This window comes from Mandrillus leucophaeus, unplaced genomic scaffold (assembly GCF_000951045.1).
Source record: "Mandrillus leucophaeus isolate KB7577 unplaced genomic scaffold, Mleu.le_1.0 Scaffold80, whole genome shotgun sequence".
In the NCBI taxonomy this organism is placed as follows: domain Eukaryota; kingdom Metazoa; phylum Chordata; class Mammalia; order Primates; family Cercopithecidae; genus Mandrillus; species Mandrillus leucophaeus.
Window position 1 is genome coordinate 217,046 of NW_012108697.1, and position 7,360 is coordinate 224,405.

At 33.4% G+C, this 7,360-nt stretch overlaps 1 protein-coding gene across 1 annotated transcript in view; it reads right to left on the reverse strand.

Moving 5' to 3' along the window:
* ATRNL1 (attractin-like 1) overlaps positions 1–7,360 on the reverse strand; it is a gene marked incomplete at its 3' end in the record, with an annotated part of 405,371 nt that overhangs the window by 141,343 nt on the left and 256,668 nt on the right. The gene's annotated exons all lie outside the window — the stretch shown is intronic.

Below are 7,360 nucleotides of genomic sequence, written 5' to 3' on the forward strand. Positions count from 1 at the left end.
AATCTGTTTATGCTAAATTTCTTCATCTGTAAAAGAAGAATAACAGCACTTAGCTTTCAGGATTGATGTGAAAATTAAATGAGGTAATGTAATTTAAGACACCTAACACATATTGAGCACTTAATAATTGGCAGGTATTACTTCTACTGTTATTACTACTGCTAAGATACTGCTAACAATAATACAAATATAGCTACAAATTGTGTTCTAAAAAAGAACATCTATGTATTTCCTTTAAATTCACCCTTTTAAGCTTCTGAGATCATCCTCATCCTTTTAGAGTATCCTTTTAGATCCTTTTAGATCATCCTTTTAGAGTACTAGATGAAACTTTCCATTTTGTAAAAGTTGCATGATTAATTTGATACATATAAACTTGTCTCCTTCTCTCACTTTGCAATCCTTTCTTAAAGAGCACTGTTCAATTATTTAGGACATAAACCTCACACTTTATTGTGTGCAACATGCAGTCAATTGGTAGATTTTAATTTCTACATGTATAATCTCTCTTGTATCTGACCCCTCCTTTTCATTCTAACAGCCACCACAAAGTATTTTCATCCACTTTCTTTTACTGACAACAATATAATCACATAGCAGATATCTTTGCCTTCAGTATTTCTAGGTTACAATTCATTCTCCAATCCAATAACACATTCTAAAGAGACAAGGCTGATGGTGTCACTAACCCTTTCAAAAACACCTAATGAGAACTACTGCTGTTCTTGTACACTGCCAGTTAGCTAAACCAGTCTATTGACAAAAATGAAATGATATGATCTTTTCCTGAATTGTATAGACACATAAAATTAAGTGAATGAGTCAAAATTTCCCAATGTTCAACTTTTTCATTATTTTTCTTCCAATATCAATAGTAACTCTAACATATATGCTAATGAAGTAATAAATGCAAACACATGTAACCAGATAATCATATTGCTAGTTCAATTGAGTCTCTGAAAGAAAATAGATACTGTATACCTAAGTGACGTATAAGACCAATATGAACATTTTCAAAAGAAGAGACTAAAACAAAGGTCAAAACCAGTAATCTTTGAATCAGATAGAGTCAATAAAAGAGGCAAAAAGAGTGAAAGGCGGAAAGACTGGATGAGGATTATCAGAAACGCCCACTTCAGTGTTAGTAATCCAGTTTTCTGCCTGCCAAGGAAGTGGTTGTCTGTCCTCTTACACAAGCCTAATGAGTGGGACTTCACAGAAGTTTTTGAAGAGTCTGCTGTTGGTCCCCTTAAAATCGAGGTTGTATATTAGAGGAAATTTTGCATTAGGTGTGACCAGCTATGGCTATTTAACTGAGGTAGAAGGACAAATAGAAACAGTTACTTTTAGGAAGCATTTGTACTAACACTGAAGTCAAGAAAAAGAAAGTATATTTCTTCCATCTAGCCAGCATCTACTTAATATTCTGACCAAGAGGATTGTCTGGAAGCACTGGAGGACTTCAAATGAAAACTGAAGTAAAAGTTGCTAGAACAGGAAGAAAGTATGTGTGTCCCACACATCATGAGAATTGCCTCTAGAAAGGTCAAAACTCAGAAGAGAACCCAAAGACACCTACGTGAGAATGGATCAGCCATTGTGCATCTCTCACATAGAGGACCTTAACTAAATATGACAACTATTCTTCACACATAAGACTGTAATTTTCTCCTCTCCCCTAGAAAGATAAAAAAATTATTGAGCCAGGAAAGGAGGAAAATCCTAGGTTAAGAATGAAAGAACATATAGAATAGAGGAAAAGAGAAAATTTGGCTTCAAAATATGTTCAGAATTCTTACTTTTATCTGATCTAGATAATTTTAATTATTTATTTACACACGTTTGCAAATTAATTTCTCTGGAGTTCCTTATATTAACTAAGAGTAAGTCTGAGATTTCATACAAGATTAAGGGAAAAATGTATTGCACTGAATACATTTTAAAAGGTCAGTGACAGAGAAAACTATTGTATTTTGATTATACTCTATGTCTGACTTGGGAATGATATAAATTGCATCTATATAAGAAAAAATCTGAAAAAAACGTAAATATTGCTTATTATTTTTGTAAAGACAAAAGATTATGGTGGTGATTTTAAGTGGCATGTACATTTTCTGCTTATAAAACTGTTGGTAATTTATATAATGGGATAATTAAACTATCTAATTTAAGGACTAGATTTCTAATGCTACCACTTGTATCGATCTGTGTGTTGCTCCCTTAACCTATCTTACTGCCTCTTCCTACCAGAAGTAGCCACTAGCCTAAATTTTATGTTCATCAATTCTTTGTTTTTAAAAACCAGAATATATAAATCATTTATAATATTTAACTTGCCATTAGCAAATGAAGATTACTGCAACAAATTCCTAAAAATAGTACCAAAAAATGGGTCCTGATGACAATACAATTAAGTCAAAATTTAATAATAAACAAATAAAACTCTACTAAAACCCCCATATATCTGGATTTAAAAAAAAAACAAAAACTCTAGAGGAGTGATTTTAGGAAGATAGTGGAATAAGACTTTCTAGTGTTCATCTCTCATAGAAACATCCATTTGAAAAACTATCCATGCATGAAAATACCTTCCCAAAAGCTAAGGAATCCAGGCAAGAGATTATACCACCTTAGTGAAGTCCAAAAGAAAAAAAAAAATGCATTGAAGAGGGTAGAAAAGCCAGTTTAACATTATCCATATTACCTCTCCCAAAAGCCCAAGCAGCATAACACTAAGCAAGATATCCACAAGTCAGGGAAGAAGAATGAAAAAAGCACTCAACTTTTCACTGGACGGCAGTACCAGGCCTGCCTCTCTGAACCCAGGGCCAGGCATGACCCCACAGTCCCAAGCTCCATGCTGGCCAATGCAGTATCAGAATCCAGACTCATCCCACTACCAGACTAGTCCCTGCATTGTCAGGCTCCAGGCCTTAACACAATAAAGGTCACATATTCCACAATTACTTTTGCATCAACCTATGATATGCCCACAGCTAACATCATACTGAAAGGTAAAAAGTTTTAAGTTTTTTTCTATAATCAAAAAGAAGAGAAGTATGTCCCCCCTTACCACTTCTGTTCAATGTAGTACTAAAAGTTCTAGCCATAGCAAACAGATAAAAAGAAGAAATAAAGGGCATCCTAATAGGAAATTAAAAAGTTAAAATGCTTCTGTTTGCCGATGACATGATCTTGTCTACAGAAAACCCTAAAGATTCCACCAAAAATATGTTAGAACTGATAAAGAAGTTCGGTAAAGTTGCAGAAAACAAAATCCACATACAAAAATCAGTAATATTCCTTCACACTAACAATGAACTAACTGAAAAAGAAATTAAGACATCACTACCATTCATGATAGCATAAAAAATACTTTGAAGTAAATTTAACCAAGGACTTAAAAGATCTAAATACTGAAAACCACAAAGCATTAAGGAAAGAAATAGTGAGTGACTTATATAAATGGAAAGGTAGCCCATGTTCATGGATTGGAATAATTAATATTGTTAAAATGCCCATGCTACCAAAAGTAATCTACTGATTCAATGCAATTTCTGACAAAATGCCAATGGCATTTTTCACTGAAAGAGAAAAAGCAATTTTAAAATTCATATGGAAATTAAAAAGATGCCCAGTAGCCAAAGCAACCTTGAGCAAGAATAAAACTGAAGGCATCAAACTATTTGATCTCAAAATGTACTACAAACCTCTGTTAAACAAAACAGCATAGTATCAACATAAAAAAAAGGAACATCAACCAAAGGAACAGAATATAGAGCCCAGCAATAAACCCAAGTACTGACAATCTACTGGTTTTTGACAAAAGTGTCAAGAACACACAATGGAGAAAAGACAGATTCCTGAATAAATTATGCAGGGAAAACTAGATATTCACATGCAAAATAATGAAATTAGACCCTTATTTGATACACAAAAATCAACTCAAAATGCACTAAAGACTTAAAGGTAAGACCCGAAACTGTAGAAGAAAACATAAGAGAAATGCTACATGACATTGATCTGGGCAAAAATTTCTTGGTTTTCCCAAAAGCACATGCAAAACAAAAGCAAAAATAAACAAATGAAACTGCATCAAACTAAAAATCTTAAGCACAACAAAGGAAATAATTAATAAAGAGACAATCCACATATTGGGAGAAAATATTTACAACCCACACATCTGGTAAGAGGCTAATATTCAAAATACATAAGAAATTCAAGCAACTCAACAGCAAGAAAACAAAGAACACAATTTTAAAATGGACAAAGGACCTAAATAAACTTTTTGTAAAAGCAGACATACAAATGGCCAATAGGTATATGAAAAAATGTGCACTATCACTAATCATTAGGAAAATGTAAATTAAAATGACAATGAGTTATCGCCTCACACCTGTTTAAAATGGCTATTATCAAAATGATGAAATTTAACAAATGCTGGCAGGGATGAGCAGAAAAAGAAACCACGTGCACTGTTGGTGAAAATTTAAAATAACCGTCAATATGAAAAAGGTTTGGAGAGTCATCCGAAGAGTAAAATTACAATTACCATATGGTCCAGTAACTCCTCTTCTGGGTATATATCCAAAGGAAATGAAATCAGTATGCCAGAGAGATAGTTATACTCCTGTGTTCACTGTAGTACTATTCACAACAGCTAAGATATAGATGCAACCTAGGTGTCCATCATTGGATGAAATATATATATATACATACACACACACACATTTGAATACTATTCAGCTTTTTTCTTTTTTTTTTTTGAGATGGCGACTTGGGTTGAAGTGCAATGATGCAATCTTGGCTCACTGAAACCTCCACCTCCCCGGTTCAAGCGATTCTCCTGCCTCAGCCTCCCGAGTAGCTGGGATTACAAGCACCCGCCATCGCTAACGCCCGTCTGGCTAATTTTTGTATTTTTAGTAGAGACAGGGTTTCACTATATTGGCCAGGCTGGTCTTGAACTCCTGACCTCGTGATCCGCCCTCCTCGGCCTCCCAAAGTGCTGGAATTACAGGTGTGAGCCACTGCACCTGGCTTCAGCTTTTAAAAAGACAAGATGAATTAATGCTAAATGAAATAAACCAGGCACAAAAAGACAAATACTACATGATCTGAATTATATGTAGGATCTAAAAAATATCAAATTCATAGAAGAAGAGAGTAGAATGATGATTACCACAAGCCAGGGTTAGGAGAGATGGAAGGAGAAAGAGGAAAGGCTGATCAAAGAGCACAAAATTTCAGTTAGGGGGAATATGCTTTAGTAATCTACTGGACAAAATGTATGTTTCAAAATTACTAAGAGTAGATTTTAAATGTTATTAACACAAAAATAATTAGTTTAGTTTCATCCTTCCAAAATGAAAACATATATCAAAATGCCACATTTTACCCCACAAATATATAATACATATAATTATTATTTGTCAATTAAAAATTAAAAATTAAATTCAAAACATAAAGAACAAAGGTGAGTAATGGAACACAAATACAAATCTCCATAAATCTAAATATTATTTTTTAATTAAAGAGCAGAGAAACACATCACAGAGAAATAACCACAACAAATATGATACTCATTATAAATAATGTGTATATATAACATACATGAGAAAAAATAACCTATCAATAATAACAATGAAGATGAATAGGCTTAACTTATATATTTTGTCTCATAAAGAACAACCAACTACATGCTCTAAAGTAGACCCACATTTAGAACCAAGTGACTCAGAAAAACTAAGAATAAGAGATAGAAAAGGTTTACCAGGCAAACGGAAACAATAAGAATGCAGAGATTACAAACCTGGTATCAATTAAATTAAAATAAAACTTAACCCAAAAAGGCATTAAATATGACAAAGACCTTTTTAGTACCAAAGCTAAAAGTCACTATGAATATATAACAGTTATGAATATTTCAGTGACAGATAACAAAGTAACTATGTTTACAAGCAAAATCATAGAAGATATAAGGAGTAAGGGGACAAATAAAGATTTTAGCACACCACACCAAGTAGAAACCAGCACACCACTCTTAGTACAAAACAGTAGATACAAAATATGAAAAACTGTAAAAGGCCTAAAGAAAATAATCACTAAGTTAGATATTATAACAAGATAGCCGAACAGATTTCAAGCTTTTGCCTTGATACTAAACAATATGCCTTCTTCCCAACTACACATAAAACATTCACAAAACATAATCATGTATTATGTCACAGGAAAACATCAGTACCTTACACAAAGTGATAACGACACTTCATCACACAGTAAAACTAAAAATGTACAATAAACACAGATTTGATGTGTGATGATGATGATAGTATATATCATAATGTAAGTAGCAGATTTATAGTAGTGATATGAGTGATCAGATTCACAATAGTCAATAGTCAGTAAGTGGAAACAACCCAAAGGCCCATCAACTTATGAATGATAAAATATACATACAATGGAATATAATTCAGTAATGAAAAGAAATAAAGTACTAATACATGCTACATAAATGAATCTAAAAACAAAATGCAGTGAAGAAAAGCCAAACACAAAAGATTACATATTGCATGACTCAATTTATAGGAGATATTTAAAACAAGTAAATCCATAAAGTCTGAAAGCAGATTTGTAGCTGCCCAGGGCTGGGTTGTTTAATGATTATGGGTTTTCTTTTGCAGTGGTGGAAATGGTTGGAAATTGATACAGGTGTTGCCTGCATAACACTGTGAATGTCCTAAACACCACTGGATTGCAGACTTTGTAATAGTTAATTTTGTGTTACCTGAATTGTACCTCAATAGAAAACAATTATATTAATAGAGTAATAACATGCAACTAGAAATTGAAATTAACATTTGTTGGGGCTCAATCAGGCTGTGGGAAAAATATTAGAGATTTTATATAGATAAAATTTATCTATCTCTATAAAATATTAGAGATAGAGATAGACACAAATCTTGAAAGGCCAAGAAGTTTGCATAGCTTCGGTAATAGAACTGGCTGGCTAAAGGTGACCTAGTCTCTTTACTGTTAAACAAATTAAAGTAGCAACAAAGGAAGGCATCCTAGTTTACCTAGCTAGCTTGTTTACTCATGGGATCTTAAGACTAACCTTTCATGTACCTTGGGTGCTTAAGTGCTTTTTACTGGAGAAGTCCACGGTGTCAATTACCTTCTACTGGTGATGACTCAAGCCTTTGTTAATCAGTCTTACTGAATAAATGCAAGTCTCACTAGCTGATCAAGGCAGTTGCAACTGTTTATAGTACTCGGTGGGGAGTGTGTAAGCAGCTTGAACACCCTCAGTTGGACTGGCAAAGCAGAATATCTCTGTGTCAAGTATATGTTATTCATC